The sequence below is a fragment of the Pagrus pagrus genome (assembly GCF_965226575.1).
Source record: "Pagrus pagrus genome assembly, chromosome: 7".
In the NCBI taxonomy this organism is placed as follows: Eukaryota; Metazoa; Chordata; class Actinopteri; order Spariformes; family Sparidae; genus Pagrus; species Pagrus pagrus.
The window spans coordinates 1,061,635-1,084,029 of NC_140191.1; the positions used below are offsets into that span (position 1 = coordinate 1,061,635).

General features: G+C 42.1%; 1 protein-coding gene across 9 annotated transcripts in view; it reads left to right on the forward strand.

Moving 5' to 3' along the window:
* Positions 1-226: 226 nt before the first annotated feature.
* Positions 227-22,395, forward strand: part of LOC311260236 (collagen alpha-6(VI) chain-like) — a 72,256-nt gene continuing 50,087 nt past the window's right edge. For 3 of the 9 annotated variants that reach the window (XM_084357823.1, XM_084357829.1, XM_084357830.1), the window contains exons 1-5: positions 227-316; positions 458-533; positions 2,204-2,413; positions 9,405-9,538; positions 17,551-17,596. The gene's annotated coding sequence lies outside the window, so the exon portion shown is untranslated. Of the gene's footprint in view, positions 353-457; positions 534-2,203; positions 2,414-6,071; positions 6,190-9,404; positions 9,539-17,550; positions 17,597-22,395 lie in introns of all 9 variants that reach the window. The other 6 variants (XM_084357826.1, XM_084357831.1, XM_084357825.1 and 3 more) reach the window with 5 other exon arrangements.

The window sequence follows — 22,395 nt, forward strand, 5'->3', positions numbered from 1 at the left end:
AATAACAACTACAAAGTTGTGTTTACTGCACGTTTTACAAAGCAAACACTATGTGAAATAAAAGTGATGAAGAGGTTTAAAGTAATTGTTCAATGTGTGCTGTGATGTCACGTGTTTTTGTGTCGGTGAACGAGGATCTTGTCCGAGCTTTCGGCTTGGATGACCGTTCCAGGGCAGTTTTTTGTCCGAGTGCAATGGAACGCACCGTGAGTTACGGTGGCCTGACAAGCCAGCTCGGCGTTTTACCGGCCGGCGCGGGGCGAGCGGGACCCGCTGCGGAGGTGAAGGGTTCACCTGTACAGGTGCAATGTGTCAGGTGGGTACTTTAAGGCCAACAGAAGTAAAGAAATAAGTAAATGTTTCAGTATTTGCTCATCAGAAGTTAAATAACAGCAGTGTTTGGAGGACTTTGGCGCTAAAACACGAACCCAAAATGTCATTTTTTTCAACATGGTAGGCCTTTCATCCCAGTGGAAACTGCTCGGAGGGCGCATGCGCCAATCAACTTCTTCAGGCTGGGAGTCCTCTCAAAGGTAAAGTGCTGATACAACTCTGTTGTTAGTGTTTTACACTAATGATCAAAAAACATGTTTATGAATGTGTGTGACTCACTAATGTTGTGTTTCGTTGTGTTACAGCTGTTTGTTTTGTATTTCAGGATGTTTTTCAATTTAAAAGATCTTTTCCAGGTCAAGATAGTCGCAGTTTGTCATAATTAAAGTAAAACCTCATGCAGTTTTGTGTTAAAGCGCTCAGTGAGCTAACACACATCACCAACACCAACCAACATGGCCGCCAACACGGCCACCAACATGGCCGCCAACATGGCTGCCAACACGGCCACCAACATGGCCGCCAACATGGCTGCCAACACGGCCACCAACATGGCCACCAACATGGCCGCCAACACGACACAAACCGTTCACAGTTGGTGACAGAGATATATATCAACTAGACCAGATGCAAAGATGGCTCCCATTCAAACCAAGGACGAGTTACATCTGGACACAGTTGGATGTGGAGCTCCATTTATTCCTATGAAAGCTGCTCAGTGGTGCAAGAAGCCAAAATGGCCAAAAATACCCGGATCTTCTGTGTTGTGGGGCCCACAGTGTTCATGAGAGCCTTCTGCCGACCGAGCTGGATAACTTCCTGTTTAGTGCCCAGCTAACTTGAATGGGGATAAAATAATTTAATTGTGCGCCTCTTTTAGACTTTACACATTTTATTGAACCCAATGGCTGAAATTATGACAGTCGAGCGACTCATGGGGGGTTGTTAGCGAATGGGAAACTTATTTTTTGACCACTGTGAAAACTGCCCTTTAACCTTCCCGCTCGTCCCAGGGGCCTGACCATAGACATATATACATGTATATACACCGATCAGGCATAACATTATGACCACCTGCCTAATACTGTGAAGGTTCCCCTTGTGCAGCCAAAACAGCTATGACCTGTCAAGACATGGAGTTCAAACCTCTGAGGGTGACCTGTGGTGTCTGGCACCAGGGCGTCTACAGTGGATCCTCTGGGGTCCTGTATGTTGGGGGGTCGGGCCTCCATGGATCAGACCTGCTCCAGCACGTCTTACAGATGCTAATCAGATGGGGATCTGGGGAATTTGGAGGTCCGGTCAACACCTCGGTCCCTTTATTGTGTTCCTTGAGCTGTTCCTGAGCAGTGTTTGCGGTGTGTCAGGGCACGTTGTCCTGCTGGGGGGCCACTGCCATCAGGTAGTGTTGTTGTGATGAGGGGGTGTACTTGGTCCACAACAGTGTTTGGATCGGTGGTGCGTGTCAATTGGCATTTACATGAATGGCAGCACCCAAGGTTTCCCAGCAGAACATCGCATTGTGATGAGATGATCAATGTTATTCACGTCACCTGTCAGTGGTTGTAATGTTGTGGCTGATCGGTGTGTGTCTATGGGCCTGACTGCAGGTTCATTTTTTGCTGCAATACCGTGAGCGGCCACCAGGCCAGATAGGAAAGCCAGGCTGATGGGCGCCCTCTGGGGCCTGGTTGGTGACCCTTCAACGAGACAATGACACTAACGAGACTGTTGCCTGTGTAGTCTTTATGATTCCGTATTTTCACAGTCTGATATTTAATTAGTTTTACGACAAACAAATACAACATATGTGTGACTTATGACACAATTTCAAACCCAATCAATAAATTATTTGTTTCTCTTCATTCAGTACCAGACAAAGTTTTTCCAAAATAAGGTCCCATGGGGGAAACTGGAAAGGGCGTGACTTCGGCTCTCTATGAGGAAAAGCCTACCGGGTGCTGAAGCATGCTACAGGACCTGCAGTACCGACTGTGACCACCAGTCTAAGACCACCTGCAGACCTGAGGACCCCAGCTCCGTGGACCAATGGGGAGGCCACAGGGTTCCCTGGAGGGAGGTACGTCAATTTTTTCGACATTGTTTTTTCCTAGAGTGACTCAGAAGGACTGCTGACGGACAGTTATGTTTCATAGACGGCACTGACCGAGCTCCTCTCTGCTCCTCTGAGTGCAGCTGATGGTGCCAACAAGGCCCAAGAGCTGGCAGGAAAAGGACATTTTTGTCATACCATGTGGATGTAAGTGTTTAAAGAGAAACACTGCACTGATAATAACTGTAGCTTCAGCCAACAATAAAAAACTTAGCCATGGTGATTCAGGGGAAATGTTACTGAAGGCAGTAAAATAAAACGTCTTCAGGTCTGGGCTGCACGATGCCATCCGAGATACAGAACAGCAGTCAGTCTATCCAGAATGGCAGGATTCATATCCAAGTGTTGGTTATGGTCCGCCACCCTCACACTACACAGCAACAGTCTTTATTTGCTGTGACCACAGACGGTGCTGGCAGACGGACAGAAAGCATCAAGAACACACAGGAGAAAAACTAAACAGCTGCAGACTGAACTGAGACTGATGAGACTTGATCCTGTTGGACAGTTTGGATTTGTTCTAACAGCGACATCAGGCTCGGGTTGAATGTTTTGGTTCGTTAAACTTTATGATCAATATGACAGATCATGTTATGGCTCCACGTGGTGTGGACATCAGTCTGTTGCTTCAGTGCACGTCTGGGAGGTGATTCAGCTTTTTATCTTTGTGCATTTTGGATCAGTGGCTCGTTTGTTCATTGGTCCTCCGCTGATAAACCTCATTAGATGAGATTCACATGATGATGTAGTGGTTAGCACAGTGCTTATAAAAGTGGTTGCCCCCATAGGAAGAAGGTTGTGGGTTCGATTCCAGGTCTGTGGAGTTTGCATGTTCTCTCTGTGTCTGTGTGAAAATCTATCTGACGTCACTCAGACGAGGTGATGTCTTAAAGTTTTCTTCATGCTATGTTTAGTCTCGTTCTCCGACTTCCTGCCTCACCCTCTGACTCTCTACAGGGAACCTTAAAAAGAAGGAAAGGTCATGACTTCACTGCATCTCGCCTTGTCGCCAGACTGTGGTGACAGCTGTGTTGACGTCTGTGGTAGATGATGGAGAAACACAATAAAACCAACATATCTACGTCGTCTGACTTCTGATGAAGAAACGCCTCCAGAAAATGAAAGAAGACGCTTCATAGAGCAGCAACACGACGTTCATCCCTCGATTTCCTCTGGGAAAGGCTCCTGCTTGCAGTGTAATTGACGTCTCATCAGAGCTATTTGGTTTAACCTGTCCCATTTGGTCACGATATAATCCATCAATCAATCAATCAATCAATCTTTAATTAAATAGCACCTTAAAGCAAATCACAATGTAATCCAAAGTGCTTTACAAGTGATGGCAGACTGAATAGATGGATTTTAGTTTATGTTAAAAAGTGTTAATATTATCAGTCGTTCCAACGATATTTTCATTCGGACCAAAGGATCAGTAGTTGACCTGCTCTCTGAAGCTCTTTCATTGTCTGGAGGCGTTTCTTCATCAGAAGTCAGATGACGTAGATATGTTGGGTTTTATTGTTTCTCCATCATCTACCATAGACTTCAACACAGCTGTCACCACAGTCTGGCGACAAGGCGCGATGCAGTGAAGTCATGACCTTTCCTTCTTTTCAAGGTTCCTCGACTCTCTCCTGGAAGTTACAGCGACAGGCGACCACATGAAACGCACGTTACCTTTAAGGAAACTTGTTGATTTCTCTGGTTTAAACGCAGTCAACTCATCAACAAATGGAGATCTAGTTGTTTTCAGACTTTTTCAATGCTGCTCAGAGATGACCGCTGCTGTAGTCTTGGAGTACAGACAGACTGTACAGACTCTGATAAGAAGCAGCAGTTATGCCGGCAGCTGGATGATCCTCTCCTGACTCAGTCGCGTATCAAACCTCTGAGTGTTTCCTGCTGTATATACACACAGCTGAGAGCTTCGCCTGGTCCACCTCCATGACTGAGGAGGACTCAGAGCTGCTGTGGGCCTGCAGGGTGCTCAGGGAGAGCTGGCACACATTAAAGTGTCCCACAATAACACTTTTACAGTATCTGAACATGTGGAAATGATTGTGTTTGTTTTTCAGCCAGATACTGAAAAATGAGACAATTATGTTTTACTGTACACATGTAGTCGTTTAAGCGTAGTCAAAGCATCATATTCACATGACGTCATACTGTAAGCTTATTGGCTCTGACATATTTCATAACCAGATCACCTGGCGGTCTAAGCTGTCGACCCTTCGTGGTGTTTAATCTCAGGCGTGAAGTTTGGTTTTATGAGAAAATCTCAGGAGACTTTGAAGAGCTATAAAATATCCTCCCAGCTGTTAATGAACAAAGTGTGCAGCTTTAAAAAGCACACAGGGAGTGACAATGAATAATAATAATATTCCACTTCATTACGTTAACCTCAGCTGTTATTTTCAGAGTAATATATGGGTTTACACGGTGGCCACTTAACCACAGGCATGAGGAGAAGCAGAGTTAAAATCAGTGTATCAGCGTATTAGTTTGTGTTGTTTCACTAATGAGAGTTAATATAACACAGAGCACCAAACTTCACTTCGCAGCCAGTTCACTACTGAGTCTAACAAGTCAACAACATGAACTCACTGAATGTGAAGAAAGAAATATTTTGACACCTAAACAGAAAAATCCAACCGTCCACCGTCTGAACTCAAGTTTGTCTCTGTGACTGAACTCAGACGAGCTTCATCACCTCATTCACAGAGTAACGTGGAAATATTCTGTCTCTCTCTCTCTGTCCTCTCCTGTCCTCACCTGCCGTGTCTTCTCGTCCTCGTCCTCAGAGTCATAGTCCTGGTCAGAGCTGCTGTAAATCACCTCTGTACTGTGTCCTCTGTCTTCACACTGACCTCCGTCTCTCTCAGAGTTCAGTCCACATGAGTTCACTGGGAGGCCGGTTGCCTGCAGTGACTCCCCCATCACCCAGGTGGACTCCAGTCAGCTTTATGGCCACTTAGCTCCATGGCTAACTGAGCTACTTGCTAACAGCAGCTAGTTGCTAGAGCCAAAGATAGCTACAGCAAAGAGTAGTGAGCAGCAGTTAGCGGTTTGCTGCTCCCTGTAGTTTTGGAGCGACCTTTGAACTCTGTCAGTTTCTTACAAATGACACGTTAAAGAACAGTGCGTAGTTAAAACTGTTTGTTCAGCCTCATCATCAGATCAAATTGTCTTTTTGTTTGACTAAATTATTAAGTCAGATAGTTGTTGAGAAATATGAACAGAATCCTCCATCTCAATTTCATATTATATTGTGATATTAATGCATTTTGTGATATTTTAATATTTCTGGAAAATCAATTGGAAAACCTGTAAAAGGATCCACAAACCAGACAAGAATGTCTCTTACTGGCTCATCCAGCGTTTAGATACCACACAAATCAAAGTATTTAATAACACTGAAGGAAAATGTCACTACTGCTGTAAATGAATCTCACAGCTTTGAGATATAACGAGGTCAGAGACAGAATTAAAGGTTAATTATGAACCAACATTTGCAGTGTTTTTATTTGCCTTTAACTGCTCTGGGTGACCTCAAAGAAGAAAGATGTCATCCTAGTAAAAACTTCTTCTGGTCATTTTCTTTTTAATTGTTTCTGCCCCTCCTCAGAGTGATCCGGTCTTTCATTTGCAAACCAAAAACATGCAGCACAGAGTAGAGCCAGTGGAAACCTTTGGATATCAGGATGTCTTGGACAGTCGACAGTTGGCTGTTGTTGGTCCCTTCGGTGAGTCCAGGATGATTCAGGATGATTCAGGATGACTGGATTCTCTGTAACAGCCTCACAGTGAGTTACATGGAAGACTGTAACAGAAGCTCTGCAGAGCTTGCTGGTGTCATAGATAGACGGTGGAGGAGTTTGTGATGACGTCATTAAACGCATCGCGACACCTGGAAGGAGAATTGTCTTCAGTAATATTACCACTGAGAGAAACTGAAGACAGACGTCATTTCCAACACTTTTGGACGTCCGCCGTTGTTCGCACCTCTTCATTGTGTCCTGAGGACACTGTCCCACGTTTGTTTCGTTGGGGAAAACGTGCACAAATAGGATGAAATTAACAAGAGTAAAAACTGAGGGCTCCATTCGTATTTATATACTTATATACTAGTCTTTAGTGTGAACAAACTACTAAACGCTCTTTAAAGATTTTTTTGTGCTCTAGATGTTAATAAATTGTCTCCTCAGATGAATCCAACATGCACACAAACAAGAAATCCATGAATATCTGTTTTGGGGGAATAATCACTCGTGAGTAATGCAAATAAACACAGATGGTCCTGTGATCAAATGTGTGCAGGTTAACTGGAAATTTGCTTCACTGGGGTGAACATAACTCATAGCATGATATAACTTATACTCTTAATGTATTTATTATATGATATTTCAAAAGGTCCATAATGTTCAAAAACGTTTTGTCTGGATTTTTTGCCACTAGAGGTCTCAAAGCAAAGAAAAGACACAGGTAGTGTGGGATGATGGGAGTCGCGTCTTCACTGTTAAACAACCACAACTGCTGATGGAAATCTTATCGACGTGACTCAGACAGAAATGTTCAAAGTTTTCTTCTCGTGATGTTTGGTCTTGTTCTCAGACTTCCTCTCTCTCTGACTCTCTCCTGAAGTTACAGCGACAGACGACCAGATGAAACTCACCGTCACCTCGAGGAAAAACCTTCTCTGGATTGAATTTTGATGGAAATATTTGGGATAATGTAAAAAAAACAACACACACAACAACACATGTTCACATATTTTGTTCTGACTCTTCCTCAGAGTTTTGTCAGCGCTCCCTCCCTCTGTCCTCAGTCGCCACACCAAATACTTCTCCTCCAAAGAATCTCCAGAAATCAACCGCAGTGTCGATTGTTGTTGGCCAGAGTAAATGTATTCCCTCTGTCCGTCTCTCTCTCTCACACGCACACACACACACACACACACACACACACACACAGTTTCCAGCTCAAACATCTGCTTTATAGTATACTTAATCACTACAATAGATGTTGGCGGTGTACACTTGAGCAAACCACAGAAGCAAAATTAAATTTCTTCATATTAAATTTTCAGTTAAATGTTGTGACAAAGCTCAGCTCATGTTCTGGTTAGGTTTAGGAAAACATCTTGTTCTGGCTCAAAGTACCTGACTGGAAAATGTCCCAACGTCTTGTTAAAAATATCGAGTGGTTTGAAACACAGTCTAGAACGCAAACATCGGCTGTAACTCCACCACCGTCCCTCCAACTCCTGATATGAACGTCTACAGTATATTAAAAATATATATAATAAATGTCAACAAGCAGTGTGAAAATCCAGACTTCTCAAGAAGTAGTAGACTCTCGAACAGCCCCCTAACATCAGAAAAAGAAAAACTGTTTTACTGTGAAGCTCCAGAAATGTTTTGTGGACTAAGAGACTTCACCTGACTTTATATCAACAGGAGGAGATGATGACTGGATTTTACTTTTTGGCTGAAATGTTCCTTTAAAGGTGCACCTGACAGGATGCTTTAAACCAGAGAGGACAGAGAAACATTACTCTTTAGCCTTGTTTGAAGTTGCTCTTTAATGTATTTACAGCAATGAACAATTAATGAAACCAAAAACTGCTCAGGTGACGACAGTAAACTGTTATTGTGCTGAATGAATTTATGGAGATCCAGCAGGCTGCACGGAGCTGAGTGGGAGTTCTGAGAGTTTGTGTGGACCTGGACAGTGTTACAGTCTGAGCTGTTATCTGCAGCAGGAACCTTGTCTGCAGCCTCAGAGACAAAACCAGGTCTGATATGACAAGACCAGTTTCCTGTGTGGGGTCCCAAGGAAAAGGCAGGGCTCCAGTAAAGGACTTGGTCTGAGGCTACCTGAGGGGTTTTCCATAGGAAATGCACAATCAGCTGATAAAATGAGATGTACTGATAAAAGCTAAATGCAACCAGAAAACCAGAACCGTCTCTGAGATACTCAGATAATCGAGGCATCCGAGGCTCTTCAGCAGCAGCGTGGCTCTTTGGTCGGTCTCAAATGTCAGACTTTGTTGGTCCACCATTTTGATTTAGACTGAAATATGTCAACAACAATGTGATGAATTGTGATACAAGTGGTTCAGACATTCATGTTCCCCTCAGGATGAGCTGTAAAAGCGCCATCATCAGGTCAATTTCTTAATGTGTCCAATAACTGCAGAGCTAATGACATTCACATCAGCTAATGTTAACATGCTAACAGGCTAATCTAAGATTGTGAACTTGATAAATTGTATACTCTCTAAACATTAGCATATTAGCATTTTTAGCATGCTGATATTAGCATTCAGCACACATCACTGCGCTCCCTAAGGGCAGGGTTATATAAGAAAAGAAGTGGTTCAGACCAGAGCTGCAACGATTAATCGATTACTCAATTAGCTGATTGAAGGAAAATTAGTTGCCAACTATTCTGAAAAATTATTAATCTTTTCAGCCATTTTTCAGGCAAAAATGTGAAACATTTGGTGGGTACAGCTTCTTCTGGCCACCTTTCATAGCGAGCAGAGTTACATTTGAAGTGTGAAGGATGTTTGTTGGTCGTTAGTTTGTGTGTTGGTTGGTTGGTTGGTTGGTTGGTTATCCGGTTGGTTGGTTGGTTGCTTAGCTTGTTGGTTATTTGGTTAAACTTTGTGAAGGATGTCAGTCAGTTAAGTGAACTTGGCATCCTACCATTTTGCATCTCACCTATTATGTTTGCTTCTGGCTCGTTGAGACCATCAAGGTTCAGTTCCGGCCCTGTAAAGGGAAAATGTTTGGGCCCCCCTGGGATGAAGCTCTGGTTCTGCTGAAAGACTGAAATAACCTCTCAAACATGAGATTTCTTTATGAAGTCATTCATGAAATCATTTGCCGTCACTGAGCTGCAGTTCTGTGGTACTGGCGCACATGATGAGACTTTATTTCCTCCACCTCTGCAGCTCGGTGTGCAGACCAGGGGGAGGAGTGGACGACTGGGGGGTGTTTCCTGCAGAAACAAGCCTGCACCTCCCTACATGGCCGGAGGACTCGTGAGTTGAACGTGCAGAAGGCGCGGACGCAGAGCAGCAGATCTGTAAGTGACTCTTTACTCTTGTGCATGAATGGAAAACCAACTGCAGTGCAGCTTTATAACAGTTTGTTGTAAGTATCAGAGAGTGAAATGCATGAAGACTGTGCAGCTTTGTGTTTGTTACCTGACTCACCTTCAGATCTGCAGTTTGTTTTAAAGGCTGAAATACATCTAAGTGGTTTCAATTGAAAGCTGCAGGGGGGATGGGCTTTGTTTAAAATACCTTTATCACCTTTAAATTCACCTTAAAATAAACTGAGGTTCTTTATTAGTTCAGTCTGCCGTTACTAACGCAAGAAAATATTAAATTTAGGATCAAATTCATTCAAAGTCACTTCTAAATGCACATTTCAGCCTTTCCCTCCGTTATAATCAATTTCTTAAGGTTGAAAAACGAGTGAAAGTTAATGTCGTCATGCATGTATTATTTAAATTTGTCCAGGCTGTTGGTGCGGCTTTAATGATAATGTTGTCACTTGTCATATTTCAAACATATTCATGCACATTTTTAGATCTTATGATATGTTTTGCTTGTGAACTCTTGTGACAGACTCTGCGTGACAGAAGCCAACAGATTAAAAGTAGTTGAGTGAAAGTTTGAAATATGAACGGAAATCCTCAGCAAAGTACTCAAATCTGTAATTAAGTACAGTTAATTGTTTTTTTTTTAATAAAATATATTTTTTGGATTTAAAAGAAGTGTAAATCTATGATTTTATTAACTTTTATGAACTTTTTCACATCCTGGTGATGTTTAACTATAAAAGGTCACTGACACTCTCTTTGGCTGTTTTACTTTGAATGAGCATCACTGAGACTTAACTGTGTCAGTGATGCTGTTGAGTTATTTAACGGCTCTCCTTTCAGTTTTTATCCGTCATCATTATGAAAGTCTGTGAAATGGTTTCTGTTACTGTACTGGAGCTTTAGGACTTGACCTGCTGTCTTTAAATGAGTAAAACTCTTGGCCAGAAAGTGCTCAGGAACCATCTGAGTCACACTGATGTTACTGGAGCTAAAGGATCATTCTGCTCTTTTTCCAGAAGCCATTTCCATGTACGCCTGCAGCAATTGATTATTTTTAGTATCGGTTAATCAAAGGTTAATTGTTTCATACAGAAAATGTCAGTGAATAATGACCCTCACGACTTCCCCGAACTCAAGGTGAAATTTTTAATGTTTAGTTTTGTTCAACCAAAAGTTCCAAAAACTCAAATATATTCAGTTTACTGTCACAAATAAACTAGCAAAAGCAGGAAATCATCTCATTTGAGAAGCAGGACGCAGCACATTTTTGTCATTTTTGCTTAAAAAATTAACTCAATGATGAATTGATAATTAAAACAACCGCAGATTGATTTTGTTCATCATCTGAGATTCTGTCCTTTTTTCCAGATGATACCATGGTAGTGTTTTAGTTGTTTTTGAGTATATTTTTCCTTTGCTCTTTACTTTACTTGCTCCTTTAAACAGGAAACGGCAACATGTTTGATGTCCCTCGCCCTTTTGATTTGCAAATTCTCCGTTTTAAATCTGTCCCCTCTGTCACAGTAGGAGTCTTTTGCATCAGGCTTCAGTACACAACCGTGAATGTGAAACACATGCAGACTCATCACGCATGTCAGACTCTTTTGAACAGTGCTGCTCTGAGCTGTGGCTCCTCTTCACTTGTTTTACCTTAAAGCAGCTCCAGTTTTGTGTTGCATGATTAATGCTGCTGAGAAATATTTCCAGGAGTAAAGTCAGAGCCGAACTGTATGGAAGTTCATCCATGTCAAAATGTTTCGCAAAACAATTTCAAGCTGTAATCTGAAGGTTCATGTTTGAGAGCTCGCAGGGACGATTCACAAGTTTACACCTGTAATGATTAAATAGATACATCACCTTCATCGCACCTTTAAGTTCTGCTGGTCATTTTAATTTTGTGAAAACTCCCCGTTGTTTTGACGACTTTAGAAAGAAGAAGCGTCAGAAAGAGATTCATTTTCCATCGAGTTTTCCCTCGTCTGAAAAAATCAGATGTTTCTGACAGAATCTAGTGAAATGTAAGAGGTTTTAAAACGCACATGCATCGCCTGCACAACATGATGTTCTCACATGCAAAATGTCCGAAAAGTACATTGTGCTTGTTTATGAATTTATTACGTGTAATCAGAGTTAACATTAACTTTTTTTTTTTTTTGATGGTCAATTTGATCGTTCACTACAGAATTGTGGCCATTTATAAAAATGTATATTTTACCTGTCTGAAAATGCACTCGTGCCTTCAGGTGAATTTTCAGCTTTGAAATTGTCTGAAAAAGTGTGAAAGAATCACTTTTCTCTTGTGTGTGAGGTTGTGATCCTCCTGAATTATGTTCGACAGTTTCTTCTCTTTTCTACATTTAAGTTTCTGGCTGTTGATTATTTAACAAAATACGATTTATCATTTAATTTTTTTAGTCTATGAAATGCAAAAAAAAAAAATGTTCATCACAGTTTCCAAAGTGACGTGCATCTACTGGTCCAAAACTCAAAGACGCTTCATTTACCGTCAGAAAAAAAGCAGCAAATCCTCAAATTTAAGAAGCTGGGACCAGAAAATGTTTGACATTTGTGTTTGAAACGATTCTTTGATTGTCAAAATAGGTGTGATAAATTTTCATTTTAGGTCTTATTGAAACCTGTTATCAAAAAGCAGCTTGAAATCTGGAAACCATGCATGAAATCTGTTGCAGATTCAAAATGTTGCTCCATATTTTGTCATGAATGAACTTCCATACTTGAGGCGCTCTGTTCAGTGTAACTGAAAGATCTACTCCAGCCTTCAGGGACTCCAGAGACTGAATTCACTGTACACCCCCACACCTCCACCCCCAAACCACCCCTCCATGTGCAGCTCATCTGTTTCTTATTCAACTTTTTCAAACACTGTCTGTGCTTCTCAGAAGTGAATTCATTTGAATTAGTATTTCACCAGAATGAATGACTGAGCATCAGTGCTGCCTTCCAGGGAGGTCCAGGTTTATACAGTAAAAGAACAATTCAAACAGTAATGAGTTCAAGTGAACATTAAGTTGATGAGTTCAGTTTTAACTCTAAAAATGGGTTGAGATCATTTGTCAGTTTGTTATAATCTTATGTTTTCTTGTGCAGCGTTCCTCTTTTTATTACCTCCACCAAGAAGATTATGATTTTACCTGTGGCTGCTGGTTGGTTGGTTGGTTGGTTGGATTGAAGGTTGGATTGTTGGTTGGTTGGTTGGTTGGTTGGATTGTTGGTTGGTTGGTTGGTTGGTTGGATTGTTGGTTGGTTGGTTTGTTGGATTGTTTTTTGGTTGGATTGTTGGTTGGTTGGTTGGATTGATGGTTGGATTGTTGGTTGGATTGTTGGTTGGTTGGTTGGATGGATTGTTGGATGGTTGGTTGGTTGGTTGGATTGTTGGATGGTTGGTTGGTTGGTTGGTTGGTTGGATTGAAGTTGGATTTTTGGTTGGTTGGTTGGATTGTTGGTTGGTTGGTTGGTTGGTTGGTTGGTTTGTTGGATTGTTTTTTGGTTGGATTGTTGATTGGTTGGTTGGTTGGATTGATGGTTGGATTTTTGGTTGGTTGGTTGGATTGTTGGTTGGTTGGTTGGTTGGATTGTTGGATGGTTGGTTGGTTGGTTTGGATTGTTGGTTGGTTGGTTGGATTGTTGGTTGGTTGGTTGGTTTGTCAGCAGAATTACACAAAAACTACTAAACAGCAATCCACAGAACCTGGATGGAGGATGAGTCTTGGTGCAGAGTAGACCCCATTAACTTTCAGTGCAGTGATCCAGATAAAGAAATGGATCCAGCAATGTTTCCTTACTGTCGTTAACGTTGTGAGAGAGGGCGTTTTTCAACATTTTGGTTTATTCGGCAGGGAATAATCCATGGATCTGGGGTATTAAGGTGGCTGGTGTCTATGAGTGAGTACAAAAGGGGAGTGTGGGGCCTTGGTGGAGGTATGCACTCTACTGAGTGTCATTCTTGTTTTACTGTTTAATTGCTGCAAAGATCTCACAGCCTCTGATAATAACTGGTGAGTCAACATTATACTCAGTACTATTCTATTGTTTCTGTCATCGTGACTATAATATTCCTGTGACGTTGATCACAGTTTCATCACACAGGTTATTAAAGCGTCTGTGGATCATAACAGTGAGTCTGCAGCGGTGTGGTGTTTGTTTCTCTGTACGTTGAGTCTTTGAGTTTTTGTTCATTGAAGAATGCTGTTATGATGTATTGTTTTCTTCATCTGCACAACATCTGATGTCTGTAAAGAAAACTGCCAGAGCTCATTCAGCCTGTCACTGATACCTCTCTATCTCTACATCTGATCACTAGCTATTGTGTTAAAGGAGCAGTTCCCCTCAAAATAAAAATGTAGTCATTATCTCCTAACCCCCAATTTGAAAAGATGTTATTAACACCCTCGATGTGCCGTCGACGTTAAACTTAGCAGCTGCAGTGAAGATTTAACAAAAGCTTAAACAAAAATCTATATTGATGAGGTTAAACATTAAATATATGGTCTTTGTACAATAATAATGTTATATGAATGTATTCTTTATCAGTTTAATTTATATTATTATTTCTACATGTAGAAACACATCACAATCTGGCTTTTATCTTTACCTTCAGCTGTCGGCTCACAAAGATCAGCTCAGGTCAGAGGTCAACAGATGTGAACGTTCAGCTCCAGGCAGTGCATACCAAACATACATCAGCACAACGTATACACAATAAAGAGGGAGAAGCACAAAAGCTCTTTATCTCTGATAATGTGAACACGTCTTAACTGACTCGGTTATTTCACGGCTTAAATCCCTCTTCATCAGATGTTTACATTATGATTCTCCTCTGTGTGTGTGTGTGTGTGTGTGTGTGAGAGAGAGTCAGACGACAGAGAGAGAGTGTAAAGCCTTTTTTGGTCAGAGTTTATGTTTCTAAATGTACAATCATTAGCGAGGAGAGTCTGTGGAGGCCGGAGCCAATCAGAGGATCAGATTAGGATCAGGACTGTTTCAGGATGTAGGTCACTCCCTCAGATACGTCTACACACTGTGGAGACTGTGTGTTGTCGTGTACTTCTTCACAACCTGCAGAGAAGGAACCCGTCACTGGTTTCTAAGTGTTGTATCAGATTTCAGGATCTTTGCGTCTCTTCAGATGTTCTTGATGTGACGTCACAGACATCAGTAAGGATGACCTATAACCCGAGTCCTGGAACAAGAAAGTGAACAAACGTTGCGTGTAAGATTCCTCAATGGTTGAAGAGCGCTCTGAGCTCCTGTTGGTCACCAAACACAAAGTGGACTCTGACAAGTCTGTAGAGAGAAGACAGAAAAGTTCTGACCTGCTCGTCTTTCTGTCAGGATGTCCTGAGGCGTCCAGATGAGATGTGATTCGCCTCACAGGACAAATCCATCCATTGTTGCACCTGGTGGCCATTTTAGTTCCCAACACCATCCTGTCTGTCTGCAGGACAGGTTTCTTTTCATTCATCTCCAACTGACAAGTAGACAAAGCAAAAGTTAGCAAATTAATAGTTTAAGATGAAATAAAATACATTTCAGGACAACAAACGAAAGCAAATAGTTGATTACAGATAATGAAGATTTGTATCTGACTTAATGTAAAGCCACAGTGAACAGTCATGTCTTCATCCCTGGTTTCAATGAGCTGACAGTCGTAGCAGACCTCAGGTGTTCAGGAAGCTTGTTACACAGCTGGAGAGCATAGACACTAAATGCTGCTTTAGCTTCTATTCTAAAGTTTTTTTTATGCAGGGCTTCATTTATCGTGTCTTTATCTTCGCCTTCTTCTTCGTCATCTTCTTCTTCGTCGTCTTCTTCTTCTTCTTCTACTTCTTCTTTTTCTTCTTCGGCTTCTTCTTTGTTGTCTTCTACTGGTTTTGTTGTTTAATGGCAGTTTAATGGCACGCTCCTTCGATGTATGTGACCATCAATCAGACGAGAGAGCAGCTGAGCAGGTGTGATGGTGGGACTGTAAACTGAACAAACCAAATGTTGAGTCTGTTAAGAGTACGAATGTAAACAGGGGACCACACACACACACACGCACGCACCCACACACACACACACACACACACACACACACACACACAGATGCTGGTCGGGGTCTCATCTGGCTGATAACTGATGTATTATTTCCTGTTTATCTGGTCTCTGGGTGGAACGTAGTCTCAGATCAGGAAGTCACTTTGGTTCTGTATACACATCTCAAACTGATGAAGAGTAAAAAAACGCCAGAAAACACAGAAACTGCCTTTAGAGTCGACAAAATATTCTGTTTAATTGTCGTATTGATCGTCAGTAATAGAAGAATCAGGAAAACAGATATTAGTGTGTATACTAACACAAACACAAGAGGTATTAGTGGTGATAGCTGTAGTATCAGAAGTAGGAACAGTAATTGTCTTAATGAATGAAAGCTATACTTTAGTAGCTGTAGTAGAAGCAGCATTAGTCAAGTATTAGACGTTTAAGTAATAATGTTTGTACTGTAGCAGCAGCTGAAGTAGAGGTAAGAGTATTAGCTGTAACAGCAGCTGCAGTAATAGTACTTGCAATAGTATCAGTTATAGTAGTGGTTTTTGTAGTAGTAGTAGTAGTAGTAGTAGTAGATGTCATGTAGTGGTTAGGGGTTAGGGTAAATAGCAGTATTAATAGAAGTAACAGTAGTAGCAGTACCATGGTGACAGTACTCGTGATAACATTTGTAGTAGCAGAACTGGCTGAAGCAGCAATGGTAGTAATATTTCTACTAGTTGTAACAGCAGAAGTTGTAGTACTGATGCAGTAGTAGTAGTTACAGTAGTAGTAAAAGCAGTACTGTTGGTAGTTGTAGAAGCAACAGTGGATGTAGCATTAATAGCAAATTAGAGTCGTTTATAAGGATTAGTAGCTGTTAGAGTAGAAGCACTGGTCAGCAGAGGTACAACACCAGGGTCACAAAACCAAACAGTTTAGTCTTTTATGTTACAGAACAGAAAAAAGAAACAGAATCTATTTTCGACAAAGGAGTGATGAGTTCAGGAGTCTCACACTCTGAGGAGTGAAGCTGCTCTGTAGTCTGAGGAGTGAAGCTGCTCTGTAGCCTGAGGAGCGAAGCTGCTCTGTAGTCTGAGGAGAAGCTGCTCTGTAGCCTGAGGAGCGAAGCTGCTCTGTAGTCTGAGGATTGAAGCTGCTCTGTAGTCTGAGGAGCGAAGCTGCTCTGTAGTCTGAGGAGAAGCTGCTCTGTAGTCTGAGGAGAAGCTGCTCTGTAGTCTGAGGAGCGAAGCTGCTCTGTAGTCTGAGGAGAAGCTGCTCTGTAGCCTGAGGAGAAGCTGCTCTGTAGCCTGAGGAGCGAAGCTGCTCTGTAGTCTGAGGAGAAGCTGCTCTGTAGTCTGAGGATTGAAGCTGCTCCGTAGTCTGAGGAGCGAAGCTGCTCTGTAGTCTGAGGTACGGCAGCAGATACTTCTGCACCTGTTGTCGGATGGCAGCAGGTTAACAGACTGTGGCTGGGTGGGTGTTGTCTTTTAGTATCTTTGGGCTCTGTGCAGACATCTCGCTTCAAAGATCTCACTGATGCTCTGTAGATGGTAGCAGTGATGTTCTGGTGGTTTGAATCACCTGCTGTAGAGCCGTCCTGCCCTGGGCCGTGATGAACCATGGCAGCTTGTGATGTTTCCAGTCAGGTTGCTTTGTGTTGCTCCTCTGTGAAAGCTGACCAGAATCTTTCCCCAGAATTTAGCCTTGTTCTCTGTGCACAACTCTGCATGATTGTTGATCTCCTCCTGGTATGAACTCTCATCGTTAGTTGTAAAAGTAGAAGTATGGTTTAGGAAGTGATGGTAGTATCAGTTACAGGAGGAGTAAAAGCAGCACAGTAGTTATGTTAATAGCTCAGACGCAGCAGGATTAATATTTACAGTGCTGGTACAGTAGTGTTAGTGTGAGTGTGTTGAGCTCTCTGTGCTTCATGGCGTCGTTCTTCTTCTCTCCTCCAGGATCTTCAGACTGTTGGGGAGTCTTGCTGAAGTGAATCTGTGCCAGGTATCACATTATCGCCTCCGTCCATCACTAACACTCTGACACTCACAGCTGTGGGACACTCATCCACCGCTGAGGCCTGAACCCAGTGACAGATGTTTGGTTTCTCTCTCCAACTCCGGGGCTCAGTGCAGTTATTGCTTGGCAAATTCATCACCACAACAGGCTTTCGCTGTATAACAAAACATGCATCTGACACTTGAAATCAGCCATAAAACCTCCTGTGTTTGATGAAAGTGTCACTTCAGGCACTTGGATATTACTTTTCTTGTTCTCCTGTGCTTTAATCTGTCCTGGGAGGATCTAACCTCCTCGTGTTATGGCCTCTGTGATGAGTTTTGTGGTTTTTTAACGCTTACAGTGGAATCCAATTTGTAACTGAAGCTGATGTTGGTGGTCTCTCAACACAACGCAAAGCTTTAGTCAGAGGTTTTTCATGGAAAGTGTGTGGATTTGTGGTTCAGCAGAGAGCTGTTTGGTTCGAGCCGCGGCCATAATTACAAAATTAGCTCTGACTTTCTCCAGGATGTTTCTGCTTTCTTGATCTGTTGAGGAAATCCTTGATGAGGAATTTCCTGCAGATACAATCTGACTTAAGAGTCTCAATTATTTTAAAGAAGTATCCCCCCCCCCTCATTGTTTTAAAACGGAAAAACAACCAAAAAAAACATCAAATGTCTCCACACAGCTCGCCCACACGAACCTTCTCTACCCCATCAGAAGTGGGTGCACGAGCTCGACCCGCACGTAAAGGGTGTAAAAAACGTCTTTTCAAATCAGTTTGGGATCTGGGATCAGCTATTTCTCATCACTCTATTGTAGGGAAAAGTTTCTACATTTATCCTAAATTTTCCTCTTTCGTGTTCGCTCGGCAGCGCTCCTGTTCTTCATTTTCTTCAGACTTGACCCAGAAATCACCGAACAGAAAAAAAAAGCTGCAGATCAACAACATACAGTCAGAATGGCACCAAATCAAATGAATGGGACAAAAAAAACAATCTTTTGCACGTCAAGGACCACATTCCTGTTTTTATTATCAGGTTCACAGTGTTCAAACTGACTGAATCCAGACTAAACAAATCAAACGGCGCTTGAGGTTGATTCTGACAGAATTTCACATTATCATCATCATGAGGAGGGATCAGAACATAACTGGTTCTTTGACCCACTTCATAGACATACTGTAGGGTCACATGAGACCGTGAGCAGGACAAAACAGTTCAGGCCTACAGCACAACTTCTCTTTTGCATTATGCAGTTTCCACCACTGGGAGCAAATGAAGTATTTCTGATTCTGATTAAGGCCTGAAGTGGTGAAAATTGCAGAGGGGGGGGGGGGTTTCCACAAAAAGGAGAACTTTGGAAAAATAAACATCATTTTGTGCAATGGAAAGACTTTTTTGTCCTCTAATCAACTTGTTGACCCTGCAGTTGTCTAGAGAGGCCACAGAGGATCAAATCTGAATATTAATCAGTGTTCAGAGTGTGTAATCATTTAATCAGACTGTGTGTTGATTTTTTTTTTTAAATAAATGCAACCAGTGAAAAAGCAGACGGAGGTACTTCATGATGTCTTCTACAAAAGTGGCCTGAGCTGATTAAAACCCAGAAATCCAAAAAGTTTCCTGCAATTAGAATAAATGTTTTTCGCAAGGCGTAGTTTCAGTTGATAATCTATAGTTTTATCACCTTGCAGCAGGTTTCAGTTTAATTTAGGGCTGCATGTCAGTTATTTTATTGTTCACAATTAACCTTAAAATGAATCTCCAACAGTCCAAAACTGAAAGTCATTCAGCTCACTGTGAGGTGTGAATCTGCACCGCCTTCATGATTTGATCCGATTACCATTCACCTGCCAACCATTCTTGATGTGTGTCATCCTCAGCCAGAACTCTTTTTATTTAGAAAGTCCTTTAAAATCAGACGGTCGACAATATAAAACCAATACCAGTATCTGTGTGACCACCTCAGTACTTCACACACAAAAACAAAACTTCTGTATGCCGTCCATCACACGTGTTTTAATCTACAAACATGTTGTTGTCAGCAGCTGTAAGACAGCACAGTCATGACTCAGCTGCACACGTCTCTCGATGGTAAAGTTGACTGTGTTCCCTCCATTCATACCTGATTTCTTGGGCTTGCTGTAATTTTATGCCTGCAAACGTTCACTTCAGGTAAAAACAGCTAACGTGGCACCTCAAACTTATTGTATTCTTAAAGTGTTTAATTTGCTTTATAGGCTGATTTTACACACATTGATGTCTTGTCCAGTTTGTGCTTTACAGCAGGTTCATAAAATCCGAAAATGTCTGCTTTTAAAAGTCTGGGTGCTTTATTTCTTTTTCCCTCCACCACACCGCCCAATTAAAGTCATCTTGGCCTAATGTCCACCCACAGTTCAATGCAAGGGAGCAGCGCTGCAACGTGACTTTACAACATTATTGAACAGCCAAGACCAGAAAATCAACAATCGCTTAGGCTGCAAACTCCTGATCATGTTCTGTCTCTGCATCGATGCAGAATCTTCCACGTCGGCACCACGATGCATCTTTGAATCCAGACATTTCAACACCTCTAATAGGAAACAGAAAGCAGCAAATAAGACACTGACTCCTCCAACGCATTTTGGATCAGGTCTTTGAAAGATGCATCTGCATTTAATGCATTGAACCACTGAGACCTGAAGTGAGAGTCCTCAGACGTGTGACGTCCTGTAATTAAAACACTTAGTGTGTGTGTGGAGAATGAGCGTTAAACAGTGCGGATGTGTTTTTCTTGTAGGTGCTAACATTGTGCTGCTCTCTGAACTTGAATCATCTTGACACTGGAAACAAAATGAAACAGACTCTCAGTGTGATGGGAGTCTGGATCGAGCAGCGACACTTTTCTAAACAGACTCAGATATGTTGACACCCTGCTGGTGTTTCTGCCACTCCTCTCTGCTCTTACTGTATCCAGAGGGTTTGTCCACCTTCAGCCTGCGCTGCATTAACAGCAGACCATTAAATATTTCACTAGTTGTCTGTGGAGACGAACATTATTTTACTGAAACCCCGGAGGTGCTCGCTGCTAACTCTGAGAAACCACAAGTATTCTCAATCAGCGGAGCTCCGGTTTCTTCGTCTGCACGGCTGAGTGAGCAGATAATGTTGCAGAGAGAACAAGCTAACGAGAGGTCGAACAGTCCACTGCTTCATTTCATTTATTGAATCTGTTTAGAGGAGAGACTGTCAGGGGTTTGAGGAGATAATTGTTATTCTGTGTAGTTTCTAGTCTTTTTAAAAACCGTCCCTGTTTCTTTTCACTCCATAAATATTCCTTCTCTGTTTTAAAACTGCTCAAGCGCAGTAAAGTTGAATTAATGTGGTTAGCCTCAGCATTTTAACAGGACAGAGCTGCCAGACACTTGAACTGGATGGAGGTTAGATCTCTGATGGTTTTCATGTGCGCTGGCAGCCATGTTGGCAGTCCTGTGTGAACAGTTTTGAATTCGTGTCTCTGAACTAATCACCTCTCAGCCTCACTGTAATGACCACTTGTCCATCTGGATGTCAACGTGTCGGCTAACTAATGCGTCAGCTCAGCTAACCTTCACCATCTGGCTGTGAGCACACACGATCAGCACACCAGCTCATGATCAAGTGGAATAATCAGTGTATTTTCTAACTGATTTAAAGGATTAGATTCCTTCAGTGACTCTAACTCTCCCCTTGATTCCCGTCTGTTACCTGGCATGTGCAACAGTAACCCGAAGTATGTGTCGATATCAGTCGACTGATATTTACAAGGCCGATGCTGATTAGTAGAAATCAAGGAGACGGAAGAATGATATTCATTTGCAAATTTATAAAAAAGTTATTTAAGTACAGTTTAGTATGATATGAAGTGCTGCTCTGTCTCTTCATACTTCCTCTCCACTACATGTATTTTACAAAGTAACTAGTTACTTTGCAGATTCAGATTATTTAAGTGTTTATAGATTAACTGTGACGTGTTACCAATCAGATCGTGTCGTTGGCGGGACGTTGTGTGAGAGGATGTTGCATCAGAGCCACAGTTTTTTAATTTTTTTATTAGTTTATTTTATCGGCAATCTGACAGAAAAGTCATCGATAGCGATCATCGTCCACCTCAGGAATAAGTTGCTTTCAGAGTCGACCTGTGTGGGCTGAGATTCTAACACCAGCACACAGACGGAGCAGACACATCATCCACAACGTCACGTATGTAATTTAAACAATAGCAATGGGCCCAGCTAAGCAACAAACAGCTACACATATGAGTATCATACCTTGGTAGTAGTTATACATCTACACACTGAGAAGCGCCTGCGGCTCCGGCGCTGCGTCTGATGCAGAAACATTTAGTTTTTTAGTCGTGGCTGTTTTCTATCAGCGCTGCTCCAAACATGGACTCTATATGTAAAAATAACAAGTTCCTCTGTTTAGATTAACCCGAGCACAAACATCTGCCTTTCAAACAGTGCAATCACCAACTGTAAATCACAGGGGAGGGAAGAATATCCACAGCGCTGGTGTTTTGTAATGTAAGGCACCGGGGGCCTCATCCGGGGGCCCCGGGGGAGCCTGGGTGTCCTTGGTGTTTGACGTTGCAGCATACAGCTGAGATTTATGGACCTTCAAAAGCTGCAGAACCAACACATGTTAGTGTTTTCAGCTGAGTGCAGACTTACATCAGACTGATTATCAGTTATTCACAGTTTCTGCACTCTGACCGACCTCCATGCTGCTGCTGTCAGATCAGTGAACCTTCACCTTGTCATTCATGTTAGGCTGCGA